The 13,165-nt window shown below is 51.5% G+C and overlaps 1 long non-coding RNA gene across 2 annotated transcripts; it reads right to left on the reverse strand.

The window, feature by feature from the left end:
* Nucleotides 1-836: 836 nt before the first annotated feature.
* Nucleotides 837-7,208, reverse strand: LOC119090588 (uncharacterized). 2 transcript variants are annotated; one of them, XR_005093264.1, is made up of 2 exons: nucleotides 7,110-7,208; nucleotides 837-1,721 (listed from the first exon to the last, which is right to left on the reverse strand). It is a non-coding gene; the product is annotated as an uncharacterized LOC119090588 (long non-coding RNA). The 2 variants fall into 2 exon arrangements; XR_005093263.1 differs by having other exon boundaries at nucleotides 7,029-7,177.
* Nucleotides 7,209-13,165: the final 5,957 nt, after the last annotated feature.

Genomic DNA, 13,165 nt, shown 5'->3' on the forward strand with positions numbered 1-13,165 from the left:
CACCAGCTGACGCCACCGCCGAGTCCCAGCGCCGCCGCCCCAGCACCACCGATCGCCGACGGCCCGGTGCCGCCTTCACACCAGCTGACGCCACCGCCGAGTCCCAGCGCCGCCGCCCCAACACCACCGATCGCCGACGGCCCGGTGCCGCCTTCACACCAGCTGACGCCACCGCCGAGTCCCAGCGCCGCCGCCCCAGCACCACCGATCGCCGACGGCCCGGTGCCGCCTTCACACCAGCTGACGCCACCGCCGAGTCCAGGCGCCACCGCCCCAGCACCACCGATCGCCGACGGCCCGGTATGGCGAATCGCCAAACGGCGATGAAGACGCACCACCAGACGGTGCTGACGTGGTGCCGCCAGGCGACAGACGCATCCAGCCACCCGAAGGCTCGCGGACGCCGCTAACCGAAGCGGCCCGAACCGCGAGCTGCCAGCTTCCTCGAAAGGGCGCCGCCGCTTTCTGCCCCGGCGTCTGGTGTAAACACGTGACTGGAAATATGTAAACCTCTGAGGGCCGGCGAATGCAGTGTCCACAGATGGTTCACCTGACAAATCGTACTCTTATTGTCCGCCTCTTAAAGTACTTGCGGTTCCATCTCTACCAGACCATCTTGAAATACAGTCCAACGTTGAAAACGCACGCGTGTGATCCCGCCTGCAGTCCTGCCGGCTCGAGAACACTATAGTTTGCCTCCTTCGTAAGGCGGGGTTCGCGGGTTAGCGAACGTCTGCGGTGGGAAGCGTATTGTATTCAGGCAGCGATGGCAGAGAGGGCAGCTGAGAGGCAGTTGCCTACTCGGACAGCCACTGCATTTGTTCAGCAGCGTTGTAGTGTGAATGACACATATATTAAAACTACTGTGCGGCTGCAGAACCTATCCAGCTCATCATGCAATGCCTAATTAGCACAGACACTTACACTGGATCCTTCACTTTCACTTCACCTCATATGTCACATTGCTGGTGGCTGCAGCAAACAAGCTTCTTTTTTACCCGAGTGCCAAAGGGCTAAAACTTACACGACAAAGAAGACAGTCACAGTGACAGGAACATCTCTCCAGGTAAAGTTTTGGCCTGGTGTGTCAGTCTGATTCGCACTGCTCAGGCTAGCAGGGGAATATAGAACGGCTCCAGCTGCCAGCTGGTGTTCCCGACTTGACGGTGCGGTGCCGCGCCGACCGGGCGGTCTGACCATCGGGGCTGAGCCCAGCTGGCCAGGTGACGTCAGCCTCGGGCCGTGCGGTCTCGGCGGTGAAGGCTGCTTCTCCTGATCGGACTGCCGGGCTGGCCTTGGCGACCGGAACAGCCTGGTATGGCCTGATCAATCGCACCCACCGCCGCCTCCACCATCTCCACCACCACCTCCACTGTCGCACCCGCCGCCTCCACCATCTCCACCACCACCTCCGCTGTCGCACCCGCCGCCTCCACTGAACCATCCTCCACCACCACTGTCACCATAATCACCCCCTAGATGAGTGTCGGATGCGCCACTGCTGGTGTAGTGATATGTGTGCTTGCTTCTACCGCCGCCGCCAGAGCAACACCACGCGCAGCACGAATCCTCATCCTCGTTCGCTAACGCAGTTCCGGGCCCTGCTGATCCATCTGTCGACATTTTTGCTAAGCTGGCAGGCTGCTCATTGACAACAGGTGGCGTTGTGTGCGCTTGCCCGTGCAGGGACCCCTTCTGAGTATAGGAGCCCTCCATGGCGTCTGCAAGCAAAAATGCGGCGTCAGCTTTCACGTCCTGTCCTTGTCAAACATCACGCCAAACGTACTCTGCTCGTTGCATGAGTTGTAACGGTCACGCGACTAATAATAAAACAGTAATAATCTAATAACGTGTCGAAACATAATTAAAGGCGTAAGAATGTTTCAAAAAGGGAGGGGGCGGGGGACAAGACTCGAGGAATGCTTTTACTGGGCCACCCGGCTCGGGGGAGGGAGGAGATTCAGGACAATGTCCGCCCTTCAAGGGAGTGTTTCATGCCTGGGTTTTGAGCTGAAATGACCATCCTGAGGGTCATTGGGTGCAGCTCTCAGCCCTGCCATTCTTCACACCTAAACCCCTCTACTTTCTGAGCCATACGCCCACAAAGATGTGCAGACCATTTCAGGAAGACTATTTAAACACGCGCCCGGGCGCCCGGCCAGATACCCTTCGCTCGGATGGGGGGTGGGGGTCAATTTGCCCCCCCCCCCCCTGAGATCTCGGGAACTAAGGGAGCTAGAGACGCCAAATTTACAGAGCGTGTTGATCTGTACGTGAATTCACTTCGGTCAAAGTTTGGGGTTCGTAGATCACGACTTGCGGGTAAAATAAGGTCAAACATTCAAATTCCAGGTTGGTCTCCAAAGTGCCCCCAGAACCTAACTAACTGTTTCTAAGCAAGAGGGCACCTGCTTATTTAAGATAAGTGACATTGTTTGACCTTTTGGAGGTCATGGCTACCAAAATCATACAAGACTGATTGAATTTTGCATTTGAATAAGCAACAAAGGTTACGCTAGACAGTATCTGAAAACAAAATGCTGACCTTGGTCATTTTAAGTCAATGACCTATTGTAACCTCTAAAAAGTCCATGGAAATGCATCATGCGATTCCTGCTGTCGATAAATTCGAAATGAGCACCAGAAACTACCCCATACAGCAACCCATAGAGCAATAAAACAGGTTGGTTTTGACCTTGGTCTGATCTTCATATATGGCCTTTGGTCGACGTAAGTTGCTCATCCAATATTTGTGTTGCCTAAGAAGTCATCTCAGAGATGTATGGCTTCGTCTAAAACTCTGTTGTTACATCAGATTGAACGATTCCCTAGAAACTGACGTCACTGGAACCATGGCCTGACGTTGACCTACCATAGCTCAGCAACCTTACAAAGTGCATCTAAATTTTTGAAACCAAGCGATCCGCTATTCATTTGTCTATAGTTAGGCAAAATTTGGCGCGGCTGCACCGCGCCGTTCAGGAACCATTCTGGAAAAACCGTGGGGGTTCAGTCTGACCCTCACCCGAGCGCGTGTTCAGGTCACCCCGGCATCCCTGACGCCACCATAACGTCACTCAAATCCTGTCATTCCGTTAGTCATGCAGCCATTAAGGCCAATACAATTGTCTGCTCACTCATATCTGGCATTCCTGAGCATGATCACTAGATAAAATGGCCGTCAATAGGTTTTTAATTAATGTCGCGCAAGGTACGGCGGCGTATTCGAACATCGGCGTATTGAGGAAAACAGTTACTACGCACACAAATTGCATGAAGAGTGGGGGTTTTTGCTTAGAGGTATACCAGTAGTATAAGTGAGCCTGTTTCATCATATCTGATGCTTGCTTCGGGTCTTTAAATGCGGAACATTTCCTTTAATTCATATAACATATTTTAGAACTGGTTAAATGTCATGGTCGCATTGCTAGATATACATCCCTATATGTTTCCCACTGGTGCACAGTCTTGTCAATTCAAGCGGTCTACGCCATTTGGCGAATACGACTATCCAGCTTCCAAGACTATTCGTTAATTTCAACAATGCTCTCCTTGGGGAGACGAAATTGCACGAGTGGGTAGACACTTGCAGTCACTGGGAAGGCATCTATATCGTTAGGGTAGATACCGGTTTCCAACTGGGGCGCAGGCTGGTCAGGGTTTTTAATGCGAATCAGTGGTAAATAGCGCGCCAGAGTTTCCTGCGTGTAGATTTCACCAGCTGCTTTTCAAAGGATAAGATTTGTTGCAGCATCTTGAGCGGAAATAAATCCGGAAGCTTAAAATTTCACCTGTCAAAAAAGCTTGTGACGAAAATTAGCAAACTTGAGTTTCCCCTGTAAAATATAAGTCACAGAATGAAAGTCCTTCTTCCAGGTATCCTTATCTGAGCCCTGCTCCTGTTCGCCGTCGTCAGCCACTACCTTAGCCCGGCTGCCCCGCATGACTGACTGCGAACTGATCGGAGACTGCTTTGCCGTATGTTTTTGGTTTAGCATTGCTAGTTGTTTATATTTAAAGCATAGATTAGACATCTGTCACAGCATCGATTACCAAATCATCTTCATTCAAATCACACCACAGTAGAAAATAGCATTTCATGAAGTTGCCTGCCTCAGGCATGAATTGGTCTACCGGACTGCATTTGCCCCTCATTCAACGAAGCCAACTTGATCTGCTTTCATATGCAAGCAGGGATGTAGCCACATCATTGCCAGGGGGAGCACAGGGTTGACAAAAGCCCCCCGGATGATGACCCCTCAAAAACCGCCGAATATAGCCCAGTTTTTAACGAGCCTTGTCAAGCGGGGCACTGGATTGATAAATATTCCCACCAAAAAAAGAACGCCGGATAAAGCTCACTTGTTCGCAACAGCACTATTCTTCGGTATATTGCTATTTTTCCTTTTGTAACCAAAAAGGAAACAGGAACCAGAAGCTACCGCGAGATAAATTCTGATTCTATTTCGAAGTCAGTGAACTGGTGAAAACAGGAATTGAATGACAGCATGAAGCACACCACCGACACTCTTCGGCTTACAACGGTGCAGTGAACTCTTTCCAACCAATAGAAATCAGAAGCTCTGCCATATATTCTCTGTATTCTTCAGGGATATTGAGGACCCGCTTATCGGAGGTTGTAAATCGAAATGGGGCCCAAAATATGCATTGATATGGCTAACCCATGCTCGTCTTGAAATGTTCAACACTCAGTCGATTGATTACAGGAAACAAATATGTAACATGGTTTTGAGTATATGCGCCCGCCAATCTTGCAACAGCCTTGACGTCCGGCGCTGAAGTCTCCATAGGCTGAGCGGCGTCGGTCCTGTGGCTGACACAAAACGGTGGCCAACGGACAGACGAAAAACATGACGCAGCTGAAAGAAGTACTTTTGAACACATTGAAACACTAATTCGTACGTTTAGAAAGTAAGCCCGGCGTATGTTTCACGATGTCTGTACAATTTGTACGTATGTACATTTTTAAATTGATAATAAGGACGGATCCGCCTTTGCAACACCGCAAAATGGCGATGGAAACTGGTGCTAGAACTGGAAGATTAAAGGTAGAATCACGATTTATCGTGTTGCTGTAGCTGTTTATTTGACTGAAGAAAATCCTCAAAAAATTGTAGAAGCATACTTCCCACTCTGATCTCTGAATGCCTCAAATTTATTTTGAAAGGCTTTCGGAAGCATTATTTTACGACGGTCGTTCTCGCGCGCACGGCACGTACCGCCTGGTGTTGCCTGCAGCGGCCAACGCCGTTCGGTTTAACAAAACTGCAGTCCCGCCCACCGCTGTTCTTGCTCCTGAGACTGCGAGCGTGCAGGGCCTAAAGCCGGTTTACGGTATTTGAACGTTTTCAGGCGAGCGTGGGTTGGCCTTTTTAATTTTTGACTTCATTTTGATCCACCCCATTCCTCATTTTCATAGACCTCTAACGTTTTCGGGGCAAGGGATCCCTGAGAACACTCGGGGGCACATTATCATAACCAGTCCTGGCTGACATTCCGTCCCAGCGCGGGATGCGTCGCTGCTGCCCTTCTGGCGGCACGGGAGCGGGGTTCCCTCATCGATCCCGAAGCCCTTAGATGTATACATTATATTCTTTTGGACACCATATATATATATATATATATATATATATATATATATATATATATATATGTTGAGGGGGCTGCAAGCAGCTATTCAAAAGATCCAAGGTTTTATAAAAAAGACGGTACGGGACATTTGGTACCAGAGGGCCTCGCCCCTGAGTATATGATGCCGTATATGATGATGCCGTATATATGCCATCGCCGTATATGATGGGATAAAATGCTGTTATCTACCACATGAAGCATTTGTCCAGTGTAGTTTGAGGAAGATGACTGGAGAACTAGGTAAATCGGCATGCATGATAAAAGTTGCATAGAAATAAGCTAAACGTAGATAAAATCAGAAAAATGTGGGACAGTGAACATTGCTGCCCCCACCTTGAAAAGTGTGGGGAGGGAGATTGCCCCCCTCCCCCCCCCTCTATTCCTACACCCATGAGCATAACATTTTAATCATGAGAAGCCAGAGCATCCGTGGAGCGGGAAACAGCAGGCCCACATCGCTGTGTCGGTCAGGCACACCACACCTAGCACTAATGCTGGTTACGTAGGCAGGGAAGTGCGTGGTATATCAATAGAACGCACGTGGAAATAAGATGAGATGCCTTTGAAACGGGTGCAAAGTCACCATTACTATGTCGCTGGCACTGGTTTTCATCAGTTATTATCGAAAGCGCGTAAACGGGGGAAACACACGCACGCACGCACGCACGCACGCACGCACGTACGCACGCACGCACGCACGCACGCACCCACGTACGCACGTACGCACGTACGCGCGCGCGCGCGCGCGCACACACACACACACACACACACACACACACACAAGCGCGCGCGCGAGCAGACAGTAGCAGACAGACTCATCCCAGGACGGATTTACATAGATCCCTGCGCGTCAATTTGCCAATTAAGACAGTCCATACGGCATAGCTATGGACTGGTCATTGCTGTCAGAGCGTGGTCAGACAAAATACAACGATGTTAAGCATGGTACAGAGCGTCGAACTCCACTTCCCATATTTGTTGTCTCGCCAAAGATATAGGATATACACTCGTCTCCAAACACGATGTCTAACTGCCGACTTTCCCAGCGGTCCCATGGCAGCTTTACGTGCTTGCTGTAGAAAGATCGCGCACCATCGACGATTGGCCTGATGCGCGCGTGCGCGTGGAAGACGTGAATGAAAAGCATATTCAGGCCAACGGCGTAACACTCTTCCAAGAAGTTTATAGCTTGCCAAGACAGTGCGTTCAACAGAAACACTGAGGCGCCGACCACTCAGTCAAGCTAAAAACAAAACGCACAAGCTTTGCGACACGTCTTGCCTGCCACTCAGAGGCGAAGCCAGAACTTTCTGAAGAGTGGGGGGCGGGGGGGGGGAGGCAGAGGTCGGTGAGCACACATCACGCCGGTTTTTTACCGCCTGACTGGAGCTATCCAGGGTGAAAAAAGCACAGCAGAGACCACGCGGTACACGGCGGTGCTCCAGGCCGGTCCGAACCTCGTCACAGCGCAGTGGGGCTCCACGTCTTGCGACCCTCGCCGACCCGTCACCACAACTGCCGCTCGTGAACCTCACCGCTTGCGTCGCCGCCTCACCCCAGCCGTGTTTGGGTGATGGCGCCGCACGGCCGAGCAGCGGGACGGCGCAGCGGCCCGCCGCCGACCTTGGCTGACGTCACAGGGAGCGGGCTGATCAGACGCGCGGGGCGGCCGCCGACGCCGCCAGCGGGCTCCGCTGGTGGAGAGGGAGGAACCGGCCCGACACAGGTGGGGGCACAGGGATGCCGGGGCTTCCCCGCTTCCCCGGATATGTCCCCAATAGGGAGACCTGTGCTTGTTCCCGCACCAGCAGAACCAATTTCATCTCCGACATACAGCGTATGGCGTTGGTTGAGCCTCAGACCCCGAGCAGTAGTGTACAGCCGCCGACGCCACCAGCGAGATCCCCGCCGGCCGAGTGGGAGGGACTGGCCTGACTGAGGTTGGGGCACGCGGATGACGGGGTTTCCCTGCCTTCCTCGGCCCCCACCTCGGATTTCCCCGCCTTCCCCGGATATGTCCCCAAAATGGAGACATGCGCTTATTCTCGCATCGGCAGAATCAGTTCCATATCCGACTTACACCGTATGGCGTTGATTGAGACTCAGACCCCGAGCTGAAGTGTACAGCTTTCGGTCGGCGAAGACCCGATTCCAAACAGATGATAAATAAGCTCTCTTCGGAGCCCGTTCCGCTGCAGTTGAAAGCTGCTCCAAGGCTTCAAAAGCCTGCACACGATATTTACCCGTTAATAATCCTGATAATAAATTATTATATTGAATACAGGGACGCAATCAGAGGGCGGCCTCGTGAGGCTTCAGACCCCCTCCCCCCCCCCTCCCGTCTTCGTCAGGATCCAGTGGAAGTTTCTCCGTGACAAAATCTGGTGATCAGCAAGCTTGATTTACCTTACAACCCTTTTTGTTATCATGGAAATGACATGTCGCAAATAGGCCATATAAGGGGTGTTCATGTATTTCGTTACACATGGAGGGGAGGCAGGATTTAGATGGAACGTGACTTAAGCGCAAGGAAAGAGAGGGGAGGGGAAAGACAGCGCAACGATGTGCTACAGTATGGCTGCAAATCAAGGTTATTTGTTGTTAATGTTTAACACCTGAGAGCTCCAGAGAAAATCTCAGAGATGAAAAGCGTAAACACAGCTCAACTACCGATAAGACAGTAGGATTAGCGTTGTCCCTCGGAAAACCAGGAGAATGGATATCTAGTTAGGTTGATATTTCGGCAGTATGCCTTTCTCGAAACAATAGCAGAGGTTTGTTTTCTTTTGATAATGTTTCGAGAAAGGCATGTTGCCGAAATATCAACCTAGCTATATCTCCATTCTCCTTGTTTTTCCGAGGAATAACGCTAATACTTCTGTCTTATCTCTGTGACTAATGTTCTTCGATAATGCACTGAACAACTTACAGCACAACTATCCGCGATGGACTCGCGGTTATTGAAATCCGTTGTCACAGCGATGCACCCAGTACACCTAAGCTGGTAACAAGGCCGGAGGATAACCAGGTGGATATGTAAGGATATGACATGTACGGTGTCCGGCACATATCTGTACACATACATTGCGTGTTGTCTCAGCTGCGCATACCCTTATACTTCATATGATATATGCTCTGTTCACAATTGCCTACCCCAGTCGTCTCAGCTACACAAGCGCAGCTGATTTCTATGCTGTTTTTATTAGAACAAATGATCTACTGTAAGAACAAGCCGAATAGCCCCTTAGCCCAATAATCCCTTAGGCTCTGCACCTTTTGCGTTCGGGGGGGGGGGGGGGTCTATATTCTGTCCGCTGCGCGTGACTACGAAGCTGCCACAAAGGAAGCCGGGCTGTCTGCGGTCTCCTTCAGCTCCTACCTGCTTTGGATGAGCGAGATAGTGTTGTCGACATGAATTAGCTCAGGAGGGGGTAAAATCGGTTTAAAGAAGGCTTCTTCAGTTAAGAGTCCCTCTTCGTCGTTTTATGGACCATGTTTGTTTAATTAGGATGGTTGCTGTAGACTCGACGTCCTATTTGGATGCCTCGGGCCAGCTCGTATGCTTTAGAAATGCAAAGGACGTCTTAAGCTCCAAAAGTTTTGGCTCATGGTTTCCGATTATCATCCAAATCAACGCCTATGTGCATTATCTTGCCGCTGTCCAAGAACACGCCATAGGGCATGGGGCATGCATTTTGCTGCGTTATTAGCCATAGTTCTATGTTGTTTGGCCATTCACGACTTTCAAACTGCCTTTTCGCACAGCTCGAGAAAGACAGGATCCAAAACAGATAGTAGCTATAAGCATGATACGTTTCCAAGTTACGTAAGTAATTTATAACTAATCCCTATTACCGAGTTACCCGGCCTCGATCCTTGCTCTCCTGTCCACTCCCTCGATCGAAGGTGTAAGTTCGCAAAAAGTTGAGGGGTGGAGGAGATCTGGACAGGGAAAATGGCTGAAGCTACCTCCCAAAATTGTCACTCTCTGAGAATAGTTGGGGGCTGAGCTGATAAAGCTGATCTAGCCCACCCGCTCCTGATTCGTTCCCGGATTTCGGCCCCCTTAATTTACGTCCTCGGTGTCGAATAAAAGGGAAATCCAGTCCCCAAACATCTAGGATGAGGGATGACTTCCCGCTTGAAGCCCACGTGAAGCTCACTTTTTTGAAGCAAGCTTAGAGTGGGGTACAATTCAAAGAAGAAAAGCCTTAGAACATCGACCAGTTGTGATCAACGAGAATAGATATCGTTTTTCATACATCAGTGGTGGCAAAAGGGAATCAAACAACGCAGTGGAGTGGGTTCGCAGTTCGCACCCATCCGACCTGTCGTCGCTAAACTTCATACTAAGGGCTCACTCTGGTACGTCCCTCAAGAACCGCATCCAACATGGCCGAGCCGACGTACCCTCAAGAGCTCTGGACGCCTTCAGACTTGAGATGGGACTCATCACCGTCGACAAGATCGGCAGGGCAGCTGATCACCTGTAGAAGGTTCAGCTGTTGCTCATCCCGGACCGACAGGGAGCCATCTAGAGCATATCGTGTTATTATTATCTGACGGTTGTGGGATCTCTTGCTGCCAACGTCACTGCTCGTGTTTTGTCATCGAATTGGTGGTCGAATACTACCACAGTCACGATTGTACGACAAAGACACGTGCATTGCTGAGGAGAATATCACTCAACTCACACTCTGGGCACCCTTTACTTTAGAAAGCTGCCGTATATTGTGACTCTTTTTTATCGATATGCACTTGCGTAAGTATACACTAAGTGTAGGTATGCATGCACTGTAAGTGTAAGCATGTCTGTATACGCCTGTGTGCACCCGTGTGATCATTAGTTGTGGGGCGGGATTTTGCGTAACTTTCGTGTTACAAGATGCGTGACATGCCAGTTTTATATTACGGGGCGTCTCGATTGCCTCCAAATTTGGTTTTTGGATTCAGCGTGTTGAGAAGGCCCAGCACACCAAATTTGGAGGCGATCGTGACGCCCCGCAATGTCCAACTGGCAGTTGGATATCAGTCTGCTGCTAGACTGACGGGCGTAGAGCTTCATTGAGTCCACGACCAGGTACTACCGCAAGTGTGCCATAAACGCCGCATGCATACCTCATCTTCATCTCGCACCATCTCGCGTAGGAGTATATTTCGGAGAGCTCTGGGAATTCGGGTAAAGCCCATGGACGTCCCTGGGACCGTTTATCAGCCGGTCCACCCCCCACCCCCCCCCCCCCCTGCCCGTCCTCCACGTGGCCGCTGTGGCCGGCAGCACGCGCGACCCGTAGGACTCGACCGCCTCCCCGTCACTGCAGCGAAGGTCGGCAGGCTGATCCTTCCCCCGCCCCGCTGCGGCGGGGGGGGGGGGGGAAGACGGTACGAGGAGCTGCACCCGCAGACCAGCGGCCGTGGCGCCGGCTCGGCGCCGGCCGGGCGGCGGGGAGCCCCGTGTCGCAGCAGCTTTTACGTGGCCTTCAGTCAGCTAATCCTTCGGTCGGGACTTAATTCCCCGTGACCCGATCGACGTCAGGGGCTTCGAAAAAAGCCAAGGCGTGGTGCGGGGCCGACGTGGAATGCGCCCGAGGAACAGGATCGGATCCAGAGGGGGGGGGGGGGGAGCACGGGGCCATGGCCTCCCCCTGGGCCCCGAAGGAGCCCATCGGCCCCGAGGGAACCTATAGCCGGGCGAACAGGCGGAGTTATTTTAACAAAAAAAAACGCAACAAAACTGGGTATCCCTGGACTTCCAGGCGACCAAAAACAGTTGCGAGCAAAAGGTGAAGGGCTTGTCAGAAGTAAAAAGAAAAAATCATTCCATGATTGGAAAAGTTGTGAACTAGAAATTGTACGCCCTATTACACCATTTAGGGGCCCTACGTTGTCTCCGGAGGACCTATATGCCCACTTGCAAGATCATTTCGATCGTTACGGAGCATTCCACGTTGCCCTTCATTTCTTTGAATTTGTTCAGAGGGCCCCACGCTGTTGTTGGGGCCCTTTCCGTTAGCGTGCCGGGGGCACTCTTGTCAATGACGGGCCCTTCCACGGATTCTTTCCATTCGCCAAAAAGGCTCCGTGAGCTTTTGCCGGGATATTCTCGGTTGCTCAGGGGCCCTTTACGTGGGACTCGGTTAACCTGCCGACACACTTGCGATATGCTCAAGGGACCTTGCATTGGCTTCCATTACATTACAAGGGACCTTGCAATGGTTTGGGCGTTTCCAATTCTCTGTCACTTGCTTAGAGCCTTAAACTCTTGTTGGGGCCCATCTGATGGCCTGCTTGGGCGCACTCAGTCGTTCGGTGACCCTTCACATTGAGTGTTGGATACTTTTTTCTGAATGGGGGCCCTACGCTCTTGTGGGGAGGCCCATTTGTTTGCCTCCTCGGCTACAGTGGATTGTTCGGGGACCCTGTATATTGGGTCTTGGCGTTTGGATTTAGGGTACTACACTCATGTCGGGCCATCTGATGATCTACTCGGGTACCCTCCATCTTTCGGGGCCCTCCGCACTGGGTTTTGGGTACTTCTTATTTGACTGGAGGGCCATACGCTCCTGTCGGGCCCCTTCTGATAACCTGCTCGGGCATATGCAATCGTTCGAGGGGCCATTTCCATAGGGTCTTAAGTGCTTTCCGTTTGAATGGAGGGGCTTACGCTCTTGTTGGGAGCCCTATCTGTTAACCCGCTCTGGCACACCCGATCATTCGGAGGCTCTCTTCGTTGGATTTTGGGTACCTTCTGCTTAAATGGAGGGCCTTACGCTCTTAACTAGGACCCTATATTTCAACCTGCTCGGGCACGCTCGATCGTTGGGCGCCCTACATATTTCGTCGGAACTATTTCTTATTTGAGTGAATGACCCTATGTTCTTGGCGGGCCTCATCTATTAAGCTGTTCGGGCCGGTGGCGGAAGCAAGAGGAGGGGGGTGCACGGGGCCATGTCCCCATGGACCACGCCAGGAGCACCAAAAGGCTCCGAGGGGCCCATAACCGGCCGAAGAGACGCAGTTTTTTACAACAAAATTGGACGTATTTGGACATACAGGCGACTAAAAACAACTGCCAGCAAAAGTAGAGAGTTCATGAGCAGACGAAGTTAATTCTTTCCTGATTGAAAAGGCGTTACTTGGGGGAAATTTTGGGGCTCATTACGCTGTCCAGACTTTACGCTGCTGCCCGGGCCCTGTATGTCCACTTGCCGGGTCAGTCTGGTCGCTAAGGAGCATTCCATGTTGCCTTTGCTCTCTTTGCATTTCCTCGTAGGGCCCAACCCTGTTGTTGGGACGCTATCTACCTTCATGCCTGGGTATTCTTGATCGATTAGGTTTTCCTCCATGGGTTTTTCCCATTCGCCCGAAATGCTCTATACGCTTTTCCGGGGCCCCATATGCCAGGGTACACTCAATTGCTCCGGGGCCCTTCATATTCATCTTCGTTTCTTTCCGTTTACTTAGAGGGCCTCGTGCTGTTGCTGGGCCCTTATAAGGTAAGGCGCCGAGACAC

Source organism: Pollicipes pollicipes, unplaced genomic scaffold (assembly GCF_011947565.3).
Source record: "Pollicipes pollicipes isolate AB1234 unplaced genomic scaffold, Ppol_2.1 Scaffold_3087;HRSCAF=3621_pilon_pilon_pilon, whole genome shotgun sequence".
NCBI lineage: Eukaryota > Metazoa > Arthropoda > Thecostraca > Pollicipedomorpha > Pollicipedidae > Pollicipes > Pollicipes pollicipes.